The 17091-nt window shown below is 30.9% G+C and overlaps 1 protein-coding gene across 3 annotated transcripts in view; it reads left to right on the plus strand.

Annotated features, from left to right (window-relative positions):
- Nucleotides 1–17091, plus strand: part of GNAS (GNAS complex locus) — a 179728-nt gene that overhangs the window by 135004 nt on the left and 27633 nt on the right. The window contains exon 1 of one of the 3 annotated variants that reach the window (XM_074210360.1): nt 9183–11805. The exons of the other annotated variants lie outside the window; for them this stretch is intronic. The gene's annotated coding sequence lies outside the window, so the exon portion shown is untranslated. Of the gene's footprint in view, nt 1–9182; nt 11806–17091 lie in introns of those variants that run through there. 3 annotated transcript variants of the gene reach the window in all.

Raw genomic sequence — 17091 nt, forward strand, 5'->3', positions numbered from 1 at the left:
AAAAATGTTTTCATTTGGCACCTTTGTGTTAAAATACAATAGAAAAGTTGTTTCTATACCACATAATTATAGATATAGGACCTATTTTGTCCTAACCTTATTAGGTGAAAAGATACTTATTTATCTCAGGGGTAATGCCATGACAAGCTAGTGAGTGTTGGTTGTCTAAGACTGGATTTGAATTCCAATCTTCCTCACTCTAAGGCCAATGCTCTATCCACTGCTTCACCTAGCTGTCCCTGCTCAGTAGATAAAGCACTAGCTGTGTGACCCTGGGCAAAGTCACTTAACCCTGATTGCCTCTCCTCCAGGGTCATCTCCAGACATGCCGATTCATATCTGGCCACTGGACCCAGATGGCTCTGGAGGGGAGACTGGAGACTTAGTACAGCATTCCCCTCACTCAAATCCAATTCATGTTGTAATGGCATCACCTCCCTGATGTCATTATCTTCAAGAATGAAGAACAAATATCATCATCATCATCATCCCTGCATAGTATTTTTCTCATCCAGACCTGTTATTAGTAGAGGAAATTCCAAGGAAGGATATTCCCTCTATACATGAAGATCTGCAGCTTCTCTGTAATATATATTATTAGAGAATTGTCTCATAATCATCATCATCAAGATTATAGTGATAAGGAGGTGAACAAATATTTGTACAAGGACTAGGAAGAACTAGCATTTTTGTAGAGCTATAAGCGTGTGTGTGTGTGTGTGTGTGTGTGTGTGTGTGTGTGTGTGAGAGAGAGAGAGAGAGAGAGAGAGAGAGAGAGAGAGAGAGAGAGAGAGAGAGAGAGATCTCATTTAGGGGGATTAAGATACTTGTCTAGGGTCACATAATCAGTATGTATCAGAGGCAAACCTGAACCTAAGTTTTCCAATTCCAAGGTCTATCATCTAGCCAACATGCAATACTTTTTCCTCAATCCCTTTGTTAAGATGTTCTTATTTTCTCTACCAATTCTAAGTAATCATTATAGGATTATGGATCTTGAGTTGGAAGGAATTTCAGAGTTCATCTTGTGGAAACCCCTAATTTTAGTTATTATTTCTCCAAAAATACATTTAATCATATAGATACCAGGGTAAAGTTAATCCTACAATATTGTTCAGTGGGATAGAGAACTATCCTTTTGAGTGCATATCAATAACTCAAATTTAAACTAGATTTACAAAGTACTGGGAGCTCTCTCTTTTTTTATTTTTAATTTAATATTTTAATTCTGAATTTAAACAGCTTTGACCCATTAACTTTTCCATATACAAAATGGAATGCAAAAAAAATTGTATTTGAAAACTTAAATTTCTCCCACACTAATTTTTTTAGTATGTAAAAATTGTGTTGCTTCCCAAATTGTCCTGCTTGTCTGTGCTTCCTTCCAGATTTTCTTCTGTTTTCCTCAGTTCACTTTTTAAAATGTTCCAGTAGACATCTTTTTTCTTTTATTTGGCATTACTGCCATTATCCTTCTAACCACTGTCTTCCCCCAAATAAAAACATAAGAGGGAGGGAGAGGAAGAACCTTTTTAACAAAACAGCATAATGAGGTAAAAAATCCATACATAGCCATTTTGAAAAATGTTATATCTCCCTTCTTTCAGTCACGAGATAGGTAATATGCATCATTGGTCCTCTGGAAACATATTTCATCACTGCATTGATCAGATTTACTTTTTCAAACTGATTTTTCTTTGCAATGTTATTGTCATTATATGGATTGTTCTCCAGATTCCACTTATTTTACTGTGCATTATTTTCTTTTTTTTTAATTTATTTTTATTAAAGATATTATTTGAGTTTTACAATTCCCCCCAGTCTTGCTTCTCCCCCCCCCATGGAAAGCACTCTGTCAGTCTTTACTTTGTTTCCATGTTGTACCTTGATCCAAATTGGGTGTGATGAGAGAGAAATCATATCCTTAAAGAAGAGAAGTCTAAGAGGTAACAAGATCAGACAATAAGATATCTGGTTTTTTTCTAAATTAAAGGGAATAGTCCTTGCATTTTGTTCAAACTCCACAACTCCTTATCTGGATATAGATGGCACTCTCCTTTGCAGACAGCCCAAAATTGTTCCCAATTGTTGCACTGATGGAATGAGTAAGTCCTTCAAAGTTGAACATCACCCCCATGTTGCTGTTAGGGTGTACAGTGTTTTTCTGGTTCTGCTCATCTCACTCAGCATCAGTTCATGCAAATCCCTCCAGGCTTCCCTGAAATCCCATCCCTCCTGGTTTCTAATAGAACAGTAGTGTTCCATGACATACATATTCCATAGTTTGCTAAGCCATTCCCCAATTGAAGGACATTTACTTGATTTTCAGTTCTTTGCCACCACAAACAGGGCTGCTATAAATATTTTTGTACAAGTAATGTTTTTGCCCTTTTTCCTCATCTCTTCAGGTTATATATGCAGTAGTGGTATTGCTGGGTCAAAGGGTATGCACATTTTTGTTGCCCTTTGGGCATAGTTCCAAATAGCTCTCCAGAAGGGTTAGATGAGTTCACAATTCCACCAACTGTGTAATAGTGTCCCAGATTTCCCACAACCCTTCCAACAATGATCATTATCCTTCCTGGTCATATTGGCCAATCTGAGAGGTGTGAGGTGATACCTCAGAGAAGCTTTAATTTGCATTTCTCTAATAATTAATGATTTAAAGAATTTTTCATATGACTATGGATTGCTTTGATCTCATCTGTAAATTGCCTTTGCATATCCTTTGACCATTTGTCAATTGGGGAATGGCTTTTTGTTTTAAAAATATGACTCAGTTCTCTGTATATTTTAGAAATGAGTCCTTTGTCAGAATCATTAGTTGTAAAGATTGTTTCCCAGTTTGCTACATTTCTTTTGATCTTGGTTACATTGATTTTATCTGTGCAAAAGCTTTTTAATTAAATGTAATCGAAATCATCTAATTGGTTTTTAGTGATGTTCTCCAACTCTTCCTTAGTCATAAACTGCTCCCCTTTCCATAGATCTGACAGGTAGACTAGTCCTTGATCTTCTAATTTGCTTATAGTATTGTTTTATGTCTGTGTCCTATAACCATTTGGATCTTATCTTGATAAAGAGTGTGAGGTGCTGGTCTAATCTAAGTTTCTTCTATACTAACTTCCAATTATCCTACTGTGCATTATTTTCAAGGGGCGTCTGAAATTATCTATTTCATAATTTCTTAAAACACAGTATTGTATTATATCCATATTCCACAATTTTTTCAGTCATTTGCCATGGATGAGCATTTGCTTTATTTCAAGAATTTTTCTTTTTTCCTTTTAATCTTCCCTTAGTGATTAAAGAAGTTTGTTTAGCCTGCAACTTTCCCCTTCTTAGTATTGTCTTCCATCTTAATCCCACCTTGATTTCTATCTCTATCAGTTTTTCTTATTGAATTTGGTTTATTTCTACCTCTAACACTGTATTTAATATGTATTTGTTTTCATCCTTTGTCTATTAAGAATGAGACTCACCTGAAACCTGTTCCCCCACCCCCACTCCCTTATTCATTGTCTTTATAATCTTCTTATATACTTTAATTGTGAAATAAGTAAGTTTTGCCTCCTAATAAAATAGCAAAATTACTTCTACACTTCTCCCCCCACTGCTTTCCACATTAGTATATTCCTGTTCCTTCCTTCCCCCACCTTAAAATATTTAAAGTGAGTCAATTCGTCCCCTCTTAAATTCCTCAAAACTTTTTGAAGACATTAAGATTCTAAAACAGACTCTTGATTCTTCTTCATGAGCATTTTATTATCATTTAGCTCTTTGTTCAAGTAAATTAACCTCTTTAGATATATTTTGATTCTTAGATTCCCCTTTCAAAGTTCCTGCTCAGCTCTGATCCTTTCATCAGGACTGTTTGAAAGTGTATATTTTTCCCCCTGTAGGACTATATTCATTTTAGCAAAGGCAAATTATTCTTGGTGGTAAAACTCTCTTTTGTCTTTTGGAATACTATTTTCCAAGATCTTTTATTTATAAAATATGCTGTAGGTCTTGTGGGTTCATGGCTTCTTTCTAGTGTTTTCTTTCTAGATGCTTTCAATTTTTTTTTCTTTGACATAGATGTCCTGGGTTTGGGCTGTTACATTTTGGGGGGAGTTTCCTTTTGAGGTTTCTTTCAGAAGTTTCTTAAAGGAGTCTTCTTATTTTCATTTTGTCCTCTGGTTCTAATAGATCAGGGTAGTTTTATTTATTTGTTATTGCTTGAAATACAGAATTTAGACTATTCTAACAATTTTAAAGTATCTCTCTGACTTTTAAAATATCAGATGCATTAATCTTCTATTTTTTCAGTCTTTTTATTTTGATGTAATATTTCTTGCTATGATATGTATTTTTTGCATTGATATGTATTTTTTGTATTTTAATTTGTAGGAAGTTCATGACTTACCTAAATCATTTAACATTTCTAAGCCAGCGCTGTCCAAAATACAGCCCTCAGATTGCAGCCCACCTGTGGGTTTTAACTTTCAGGAGAGGAAAAAGTAAAATAATAATTTGCATGGAGTGTGTATTAGATTTTTTTTAATTCTATCCCTAATAAATAATGTTGATGATGTTAATTTTCTGTGGTGTTTTTAAGCAGTATTATGGACTGAACATATCACACAGAATTTTCAATTGGTCTATGGGATGTGTTCTGTCTGTACAATGCACACTGGTCAGTATGTACCTACCTTACTTATACTGCTGTGTTATCCCTTTGTTTTTTGTTTTGCTTTTGCTCTTTGTGCCTTCACCTGTCATATTGATAATGCATGTTCCCCCACTTTCTAAGAAGTAAAAAGTACCATGACTTTTCATTGTGCTTGTTAAACCAACTAAGGTAAGACTACAAATTAACTATTATATGTGTACTGTATTTTTTTATTCTGGGTGTGGCTCTCAAATGATTATTTTATTTTAATGCAGCCCTAAGATTACCTAAGGTTGGACAGCCCTGCTCTAAGCTATTTATTCTCCTCCCAAATCTTCTACACTTTATTTTTTTTAATTTATTTGATTCATTTCTTCTAGGTATAAAATGTAAGCATTGTTGAAAATACAAATAGTTTATTAGAGTTCTTTTCATTTTCTTGATAGAACTTTTGGGTATTTATTACATAATTCTTTATAATGGTCTGTAATTTCTTTGTTTACTTCTCTCTGTGGCCTTAGATCCTGGATTGTGACTTTGTGCCCCAGTCAAACTCTGCTCCCACAGCACTCTGCTGTGCTTTTATATAGGACTTTTGCCCTAGTTTGGTCTCCATTTATGTCACTTAGGTTCCTGTACTCACTTGAACATTTTCCTCACTCCCTAAGCCTGATTTTTGAGGTTTAGAGATCTGAATTTTCAGAGCCCTCTCTTTGTGTTGCAGAATATAAAATGCTAAAGACTTCAAAGTTCATGGGCCTGGGATATTCAATTCTGACCTCTGCTAAGGTGGTCCCCTTTTCTATTTGTCATAGTCTTAGGGCTAATTTGGGGGAGTTTGTTTTTCAATTGAAAGAAAGTACTTAATATACTTACTCATTGGATTTCTTAGATATTATTCAACGTAGTTCCAAATTTAGGTTTTTGATATAGTGAAGGGTGTTGGAGTGGGGCTGCCTGCCTCTTTTCAGAAAACCATCTTGGCTGGAAATCTAACCCCTCATATTTTAGATGAAGAAAAACTAAGGCCAAGAAAAATTAATGAGTCAGCCAAGATCATACAGGCAGGATTTGAATTTGGACTCAGATTCAGCATTCTTTCCTATTCCACATCATCTTCCTGTCTTTGCTTACTCCATGTTTAGTTGTTATAGTTGTTTGGTTAAGGAGGGGAGGGTATTCTATCTCTGAAGCTTATATCATAAACATTCATAGAACTTTGATGCAGAAGGATATCCTTTAGTGAATAGAATACTGGACTTGGAGTCAGGAAGACCTAGTCTCAGGCACTTAATATGTGACCTTAACATAACTTAACATAACTATTATCTACCTTGGTTTCCTAAAAGATGGGGACTATAATAGGACATATCTCACAGGGTTGTTTTGAGGATCAAGTAAGATTCAATGAGAAAGTATTTATAAATGCTTCACATAGTGTCTCACCCATAAATCTTGTTTTCTTTTCCTCTTCCCATCATTAGAGTTCATCTTTATTTGGTTTTTTTTTACTATCCCACAGTGGTACAGACTTTGTATAATTATTTGGACATTTAAGTCTTCTTTGTCCTGAATTAAATAAGTGCCTTAATTTACTATCTACCATAGTATATATAACTATAATTTTGTAAAAAAAATCTACTTGCACAGGAATCTATAATTTTACTTTATAATTATTACATGTCTGCATTTTAAAACATGCAAAAAATGATTAATTTAAATTATACTAAATTAGGTGTTAGACATGGTGGTACACACCTGTAATCCTTGCCATGGAAGGCTTGTGCTCTGGGATTCTGAACTGTAATAGGGCTAAGCCAAACAGGTGTCCAAACTAAAACCTGCATTAATATAGTGAGCCTCTGGGAATAAGAAATGACCAGGCTGCCAGAGGAGGAGTAAATCAGTCCTGGTCAGAAACCAAGCAAAGTCAGACGCTTCCATGCCATTCAGCAGTGGAATCAGACGACTGCAATCTCCACTTCCAGCATGAAAAAGATAGGAGACAGATTTGAGTCTTTGCTCTACCATTTACTGGTTTCTGTGCATGTCACCTAAAAACTATCTGATCTTCAGTTTCCTGCCTCACAGGAAGTATCAAATTGTGCTTTTAAAATAATGTATTTTGAACTTCTTTGTAAACTTTGAAATGATACTAAACTTAAATTGATATTATATATATATATATATATATATATATATATATATATATATATATATATATATATATACATATGACTTTTAGTGGATAGGAAAATATCCTTGAAGTTAGAAAGACCTGAGTCTGAATCTTGTTCCCTGATACATACTGGCTGTATAATCCTAGCAAAAAAATCATTTAACATTTCAGTATCACAATCAAGTCCTTATGTCTAGAAGTTCCAGAGAAAGTGATGACCTTAGGAAAATAAGTTCCAGAGAAAGTGACAGGAGTCACAAGTTCCTTCCTCTGTTGCAATTTCAGATCCATGGAAAAAAAATAATCTATGGATGAATAAATAAATAAATAACCCACAGAGAGTAAGCAGAACTTTTTGTGAAGGATATTTCTGAGGACCAAAAGAACTAGATGTAAAGAACCTTAATGAAAACAGTAAAATTACATCTCATTAGATTTGCATATTGTAATTTTCATGAAAAATGGAACATGGAAAAGAAAATATCAATAAATTGAAAGTATATCATAAGGGCAGCTAGGTGCTGCAGTGGATAGAACACAAGCAGAGAAAGTGGATAGACTCAAGAGGACCTGAGTTCAAATTCTGCATCAGATAGTTAATAATTGCCTAGCTGTGTGACCTTGGGCAAGTCATTTCACCCCCATTGCCTTAAGAATTTTTTTTTTAAAAAGAAAGTATATCATAGTATAAATTCTCATTTGTTTCCTTTGGTCTGTGATATCATTGGTATGATAAACTCTAAGCAATTTAGAAACTATTCTACTTATGCAAATTAGAACTTATTTTTCAATTTATACTCAGAGACTTGCCTAGATTCCTGAGGTAGTTAAATGATTTGCCAAGGTTTATCATCACTATGTACCAAAGAGAACTGAATCCAAATTCTTCCTGACTCTAAGTCCATCTTTTTATATACTATGTTATATCACTTTCATTAAATATTTTAGTAGGCATAACTCATTTAACTAAATATTTTTAATGATGAAATTGGATTCTTTCAAGCAAATAAATAAGTCAAGCCCAAAATAAGAAAATTTAGTTGTATGTATATTTTCTCATTTGGTCAATTCTATCTAAAGCAGTAGTTTTTCTGATTTTTTAATTGTTCTGTAGAACTGGTATCACATAATCTTAAAATAACATAGAAGAAATCTCTAGTCCAAATTGCTATTTTTAACTGCCAGATCTAAGTGTATTAATTGTCATTCTTAGAATAAGTCATTCCTTAAAAAAGAAAGAAAGAAAGAAGGAAATAACCATGAATCCTTTTAATATTTTAATATTCTACTGGCAACTTATCATAAAGTAGTATCATATATTATGAAGGTAGAGATAGTCTTCTCTAATTAATGCTGCCCGATGTCAACACCCATTTAATCTGTATTCTCTTTAAAGCATTTACCCAATGTAATAGACTGTGGAACCAGTATGAACTAGTCATTAGAGTGCTAGGCTTGAAATCAGAAAGTCTATTTAATATCACCTGTTGATTATAGACAAGTTATTTAAGACATTTTTTAGGAGTAGGATTTATCTGCACTCCACCATCTGGTGAAGTCTCTCCCATGCCAATGAAATTAAAAATCTTTCATGCCTTTTTAGCTTAGTTTGTGTCTGTTAATATGAGACAGGTTTTTATTTGTTTATATGTTATCCTCAAATTTGTAGTCTTGATATTTGTAATTCCTTGATATTAAGTATCATGTCTCCTACCATTTATTTTGTAGCTTCAAACAAGATGAATAATAAGTATCTATTATTTGACAGTTTCTCATTATAAATTTTAAATAAATTTAGATGTTATAAAAGTAATTCTAAATATTAGTCCAAGAGTTCAATGGCATCTACCTTTAAATATAAATTAAAATTAGAAGTCAGTTGAGATGAATTTCTTTTTAGCACAATTTAATATTTAAATAATAATTATTATTATACCCTTATTCTTACGTTTGAAAATATACTTGTGCTCATTAAAAACTTTGTAGCATTTTACTCCTATTTCAGTTTATGAGATTACTTTCCATTTACTCTGTTCATATCTTGTATGTAATTAGTTTTTTGTTTGTATATTGTGTCCTCCACTAAAATGTGAAGACTTTGTATTTTATTTGCCTTTCTTTGTATCCCAAGCACTTAGATTTAGTACCTGGCACAGGATGTGTTTAGTAAATACTTGTTAACTAGCTGACTGAAACAAAAGCTTGTGAATATATATTTAAAGTCATTTTACTTAATGATTCACTCATATTTCAATGAAGCATATTAATTTTACAGTAGAAATTTTTTCTGTCTCCATATATGATAGATATATTACACATATATATATATATATATATAAAATACTCTAGAACTTTCATATTTCATCTTTACTTGTCTTGATATTCTTTTCCTGTATGGGTTTTTTTCATCATAAGTTAATTTATTTGATTTACAGGCATATAACCAGATTTTGAAGATAAACCTAAGAAAATTCCCTGATTTCCACTTTAAAGGAATATTTTAATTCAGTTCAAGAATCATTTGCCAAACTTTTGCATTGTGTAGGCCACAATGCTAGGCTTCAGGGATATACAAGGATAGAAATGATGCTGTCAAGAAATTTACAATCTAAAAGGGGTAGTAAGAGATGACAATTTTACCAAAAAAATTCTGTAGAGAAAAGGCCATAACCACAAAGGATAAATTTTTATACTTTCAAAAATTAAAAGCTCATCTGTTTAATAAAATGTGAGACAATAAACTTTTCTGAAAAGATGTGTCAGTTTAATAGAAATAGTACCTTTTAAGATACATCTTTGTCTTCTTTTTGTATATTCCTAATTTTCTTCTCTTGCAACTCTCAGGAGAATGGAACTGAATATTGCTTACCATTCATTATATAATCCTTAGTCTTGATCTAGGATAAAGTTTTGACAGATAATCCCCTTTTTGTAGTTTTAATATTATTTATCTTTGGCTTAAGCATTAATATATAAACATGTGAATTTAAAATTTAATTGAAATATACACACTCAACCTGAAAAATGAGTTCCTGTCATACAGTGCTTAAGTTCACAGATGTTTTAAGTCTCTCACTATCTTCTGATATAAAACATATGTGATTATGTATAAATATCTAAAATACATATAATTACATAAAGCACAATTTAGGAAAATAGTTCAGTACTACATGGTTGAAATTATTTATTAAAATATGTAAAATGGAAATATCAGAAAAATGCAACATTTTTGAAGGCAGAAAACAAAAGTTAGCATATAATTAAGGGGAGAAAGGCTAATTTATGGTAAATGAATACTTAAACTGATTGAGACCTTTCAGATACTAACCATAATTTCTGATATTTGAGGTGTTTTTCTAGTTGCAGAAGCAAGAAAATAGTATTTACTTGCACTGTTCAAAATGATAAATGTATTTTCCTAATTTTACAAAATTCCTTTTTAGAGTTAAAAAAGCATATAAATATAAATTAAGAAATGTAAATGTCAATATGTTGAGGCCTGAAGGCATCCTTTAGATTGATAGAATACTATTTTTTCTTTAAGGCATTATCTTAATGACAATAGGCCTTAGACAATAATTAACAATCTTATGATCATTTTTATAGCTGTACATGATCATGTTTACAATCCTCTTTGGACCTTTGCCATTCACTCTATTTTTGTACACTTTCACTTCCCACAGTTATGCAGTCTATAACAGCAACTTCAAATTTCATATCCTTTCAAATTATTTCTTTTATTTCATTTGAGGGAGAATTGTAAATAAGTTCAAAAAGAAGGATCATATGAGTTTGATCTAAAATGCTTTTTAAATTATAAAGGAATTGCAAGTTTGCTTGAGCTCTGTAATGGATGAATTTTTTTCATTTTTCATTTTATCATTTGATATCAGACAGTTTAGGATGAGACTGACTTTAGTGATCTGAATGTTTCAGGTTGTTAATGCATATTGACATTAAGGAATCATGTTTTTATTAAGAAAATGTCTGCTGTGGAATAATATTGGTAAATGTAGTGAATAATATTTTTGACATAACTGCCTTGCCTACACAGATAATTGTGGTGGTAATTGAATGAGTCAATCAAAGGCATGATCCAAGAATAGAACATTCTCTCATCCACTAAAGTGAAAGAAAGGTATTGTCTAAAAAGTAGTTCAGTGATGGAGGAAGGGAAGCAAGGTTATGTAATGACTTAATAGAGTTTCAGTTTACCTATGAAAATGAGTTCAGATATGGTTTGAATCATGAGTGAGATTAATTTTTGTCTTCATTCTCAGATGGCTTTTTCATAAGACGTTTGATAAGGGTTTATTAAATAAATCAGTTGGCTTTTGAGATAAGATCTTTTCCTGCTGAAGCAGACAACTCATTTTTAAGCCACATTAGCCATCCAGCTTTCAGCATATTGGTCAAGTAATCTGAACCATTTATACTTCCAAAGCTACCAAAACTATACTTTTGTGAGTATCAGAAGCTGTATTTCTCTTACCAGTTAAAAACAGAAAAACATCAGTTTTATATTATTTCAGCAGCAGTTTTATGTCATTTTAAAATGTTAGTATTTGCATAGCTTATGAAAAGTGACCCCTAAACCCCCTTCCAAAACTCTAGGGGCCTTTTTTGTTAATAATGTAGCTTTTAAAATGTTTCATCATTTTAAAATGTTTCATTAGTTGTTTCTTTAAATCAACCTTTTATTAAAATGCAAACAACTTGTTTCTGTGTAATTTTGTTACTCTTTGTATTAGAGATACATTATACCTTTCCCATTTCTAAATTTGCCTGTGCCTATTTTTATTTGTCAAGCTGAGGTTTGACTGGCCGGATTCCAGATGTCTCTCTCACAAGATTTGGTGCTGATGGTCTATTTATAGAACTGTGGTTTCATTGTCATGACAACCATGCTAGAGGCCAAGGCGGCTGGGAGCTATTTCTGGACTGGTGCTGTAATGTAAAACTGATTGGGCAAGTTAGTATATTCTCTAAACCAGACTAACTTTAGAGGAGTAAAAAGAAGAGAAAAAAGAATTATAGAATTACTTTCAAACGACATTTTTCTCTCCTCTTGGTGTTTATTCTTTTTTGATGACTCCATTTTTTAAAATGTTATTTATTTCACATTGAAGTTTTCCATTGTGTAAGAAGTTTGTAAATCTAATCTCTTAAATATTATGTTTTCAAATGTGGGACTAGATAAGCCGAATGTTTTTCATTTGAGAACAATATGAGAAAATATGAGAAAAATATGAGAAAAAATTATAGTAGTGATAGAAATTCTTTTTGACCTGTAATTTTAATATTTTAGGCCTTTAGATATCTTGTTATCTCTTCCATTTAAGGAATTGTAACCTTGTCAAAACAAGTTGATTCCACATCTGTAAAGTCATATTTTTTAGCTTTTACATTATTTGGTTAAAAAATTGCCTAGTGGTGCCCCTCTGCCTCCAAGTGGTAAAAGTGTTTTAAGTTTATCCTGTACTTGAAATAAAATATAGTCCCCTCATGAAACCATTTTATACAATAATTTTAAAAATTTCATTTACATTCTTGTTCTGAATAATGGTTGTATATTTATAGCATAATGGTTAAGAAGGTTAAAAGCAAAAAGCCTTTTTTACCATGAGATCCTTTTACCTTATTAAGATAAAAGAATCTTTAGTTTCTCTCCATTGCTGTTTAAACCAAAGTAATCAGAACATTGTTAGCATTTCCATTATAAATTTCTGTCTGACATTTGGCTATGTGTATTTCCTTTATTGTGTAACATTAGTTCCAAAATATAATTTAAAATGCATTTCAAAATGATCACCTTAAGCTATTTAGTAAGTTAGGTTTTCAGACCATTTTTATAATTATGATCCCAAAATAATATTATTATTTTATTTTAATAATTTTATCTAAATTGTTTCTAACATAAATTACTTAAATGATTTTTTTGATTAAATAACTTTTATTTCTGGGGTACTTACCATGTAATCTTTTGCTTTTTTCTTCAAAAACTTTATTTTAGTAAATTTAAATTCTTAAGAATCAAAATAGCATGAAAGCAAAATTAAAAATTAAGTGTTGTCTTTGAACAGATTTTTGTATATCGAAGTAAATATTCAAATATCTTTGTCATGACATATACAGTAATATATCCTCCTTAGAAAAAGAAACAGTAATATTACTATAAAATTTAAATTGATTTATATGTCAATTGTATATATATATATATATATATATATACACATATATATCACACAATATTTAAAGATTTCCTTCCTAAAGGAATTGATGGTAAATTCTTAAAGAGATATTTAGTAATATGAATTTTTGATTTGTTTTCAACATTTTGATTTTTTGTAATTTTTAAAATTGTTTTTCTTTAAAAATAAGGTATACCTCTGTTATTAGACTGAAGATGATAAAATAGCAATTCACAATTATATAGATTCTTAAGGTACACAAGATATTGTCCTCAAATCCTATGATTGTTAAACCTCAGCTTGATAACCTAATTTTGTTTACATTTACTTTTTTCTGTTACCATATTTGCCTTTCCTCTTATAATTGGTATCTGATTGTTATTTAGTTAGTCATCGATTTATAAATTGATATTACAGTTGTTTATCTAAACAAGTCAAGAATTCCTGTCTACTTTTTAAAATAGTAGTTAAATAGAATAAGAGGGAAAGGGGGCCTAAATGTTATCTATAATAGTAAGTAGTACTATCTACTTGGATAATATTATTTTCTTTTCCCCAGATTGGTAAGTATTTACATCTCCAAGAAAATGATATTTTATGACACTTTTATAAATTTTAAAGTATTCATATAATTGTGCCTATCAATATTTATAGGCAAAATAATATTATAAAGCTAAAGATAACAAATTTAAGTAGCACATGGTTATTGTAGAAAATTAAAAATTTAGAACTTTAGAATATCCAGTTTGCTCATTTAGTGGAAAAAAGTGTTAGAAAACTATGTTTATAAGTATTAGCCTTCAATTGAAAATTATTTACTCAGAAATTGATAAATTTATTGTAATATTTATATTCAGATACAAAAGCAATCAAAATTAAGAATTTTCAAGAGTATTTGATGCTCTCCTGGGACCAAAAAATGCATCCAACACTTCTCTTGAATTAAGAAAGGTTAAAATTGTTTCTTCAATTTAGGTGTTTCCAGCTGTTGTGTTTAACTAGTAATTATATTAAGAGTATAAAATTTGCCTTATCTCTTATAAGCTATAAAGGTAACATCCTCCAAATTGATGTTTCTTTACTTAGAAACAAAATTTTATTATTGATATTTTACTTAGGATAGTGGTTTTATTTAATTGAAATATATGTAGATAGATATGCATTATATATACAGAGACATTGAAATTTCACATTAACATTTCTGCTGGGTTTTTTGAGAACTAATTATTTTACAAATTCTGTTTTGTCACTGACCAATGAGAACATTGAATTAATAAGCCAGGATTTTTAATATATGTATATTTGCTCTGTTTTGAAATGCCACTCCAATGTATATCTTAATAAGAATTCATTATTTAAAAGAATAAAATTTTCACTAGGAGTATGTTGTCTACTAAGATGAGAAAAAAATCCCTTTTAGATTCCTATCTCATCTCATTTGTAGATTATTTTATCTAATAACATTAACTATATTTTAGACACAAAGGCATCTGAGAAAAAGAGCCTCTTTTCTTCTTTCCTTTAGAAGTCTATAATTTCAGAAAGTTGCTTCTTTGTTTTGGTCATGTTTTCTTTTCTTCAGACTCTTCTCTTGCCTTCCTTTATGAATCTTTTCTTTTCTTTTTTTTTCCTTTTTCTAATAGATATGACCTGATCTTTTTTGTAAGATCAAGTTATGTTCCTTTAATGCATCACTGATTGAATATGGTTTTTTCCCCAAATGTTAGACAAGATAATTATCATCCTAGAAAAGATCTGTCTTTTAACTGTTAAATACCAGTGCCATTGATGAGAGAATGAAAATGTCATTAATTTGTAGTTTGGAAATTAATTTTTATGTTATTAAAATTTCATATCTAGACTGTTTTATTTCATAGACTTAATTTAGAACAAAGAAAAAAATTGTGTTTGTTTCCTGTTAAATATAGTCAATACAAGAAAGAACCTTTCTGCTAAAGCGTTTTATTTATTAACTGAAATTTTAAAAGTGGAAGGAAATGACAATGACTCCTAGTGACTATTTAACCAACCCACATTTTGCTGGTTCCAGTTTTCATCAGACCCTTGAAAAATGAATCTTCATGTGTGTCATTTATCCCTCAAATTAGTGCACACCAATTTTAAAATACCCATTTAAATTAGTGAATAGTTTGAATTGCAGAAGAAATTAATTTGTTACTTTGAAGTGCACACAATAATGCAAATTAATTGCTAACTTTTTAAAGAAAAGATTTATCTGGACTTGCTTTAATAAAGGTATATGGTTTGTTATTATCAGGCAGCATTTCTTTAATTTCAGACATACACACACTTTTTTTTAAAAAGTTTGTTCTTCTAAGATTTAATACTCTGCTTTCACTGCAGCTGAAGATTGTCCCTGACAATCCCCCCCCTCCTCAAATTTCTCATTAATTGTTATTTTGTTGACTTTCATAATACATTCATTCTTCATAATACTGAGCTTCAATTTCAGTCCAGGTGAGATTGAATTAATCCATATTAAGTCAGAGTATGTATAAGAAAATTAAAGCTTAATGAAATTAATTAAATTATAAAACTCATTCCAAAGGATAGGCAACCATGGAGGCAACAATGTAACTATTCCTTAATATTTTGCCTGTTTCAAAAAAAATTTTCAGTTCTACGCATGACTATATATTTTCATAACCATGCTTATGATACAAGGAGAGTTGCAGACTATCCCTATTGTATAGAGGAGGAAAATGAGGGTCCCCAGATGTCAAATGACCTGACCAAAATCACAGAAAAGAGTAAAAATTGGGAGTTAAATCTGTGAACTGAACTGGAACACGTCAAAAAACATGAATTCACAATTATAGTCTCATGTATATAATACTTTTTATTAAAAAAAATACTTTCTTCACAATATCCCAGTGAGATAAGTAATACAAGAATTATCTTTCTCCATTTCACATATGAGAAAACTGAGGATTGGGTGAAGAATTTGTTCAAATTCATATAAATTTTAACAACATCCATGATGTTGCTTCTTAAGTGATGGTATATTTGAATCGATCCTTTAGTTGTTTACATTGTTCATTAACATGGGCAAAAATAGTATATATTATTCTCCTTTTTTGTACATAACTGTGGAACCTAGATTCTGAATCTGGTCTTGGCTTTTCTTTTTTAATTACAGTTGGTTTCCTTTGTAATTCTATGCATTTTAAGCATTTAATTTTTTTTCTGAGTAGAGGAACAGAGCTTTCTTTCTTTATATTCACCCTGTGAGATAAGTAATCCGAGAATTATCTTATTTCCATTTCACAGATGAGGAAACCTAATAGTTGGGCGAAGTGTTTTGTTCAAATTCACGTAACTATTAACAGATCCAGGGACTTTTTCCACCATATAATGCTCTCTTGATTAAGGGGATACACGAAAGGTGTCTATGACATACACACACACAAATATTAGGATCCCCTGCTCTAGGCTAATTACTATTTTTCAATTCTAAGTTTTCTAAAGTTTCTAGAAGTTGGTAGCTATTATTCTAGAGATCCAATATATGTACTCTTTGTGTGTAAAGACAACATGCTAAATTATTTGAATTTTGAGACAATGGTACTGGGCTATCATATTACAGAATCAATAAGTATAAATAAAAATTGCTAATTAAATTTAGCTTTCAAACTAAAGGACAGTTTTCCCCCTGTACTAAAAAGAGGACAAAGTTATTTTTGGCATACTTTTTTCCTTTGTATCCTTTGTATTTAATTGAAAATTATCTAACTACTATTACTTGACAGCAAATTTATGTAGATAGTAATCTGATATTTAAAACACAAAGACACAGTTCTCTATCAAAATTGATGATTTCTATAGGTTTAAATATCTAAATAAGTAGTTGAAGCAATATATTTTTGAAACCCTGGATCCTGGATTCATTGAAACCCACAGAGGACATTGATCTTTACTTTACGTATTAACTAAAGACTTTGTTTTAGAAGTATATCACTTTGGTAACTAGGCAAGTGAACAAATTAGTAAATAGGAATTTATCTCCACTACTAAAAGGAAAAAAAGAAACACATAACACCTCAGAG

The sequence above is a fragment of the Macrotis lagotis genome, chromosome 1 (assembly GCF_037893015.1).
Source record: "Macrotis lagotis isolate mMagLag1 chromosome 1, bilby.v1.9.chrom.fasta, whole genome shotgun sequence".
Classification (NCBI taxonomy): Eukaryota; Metazoa; Chordata; class Mammalia; order Peramelemorphia; family Peramelidae; genus Macrotis; species Macrotis lagotis.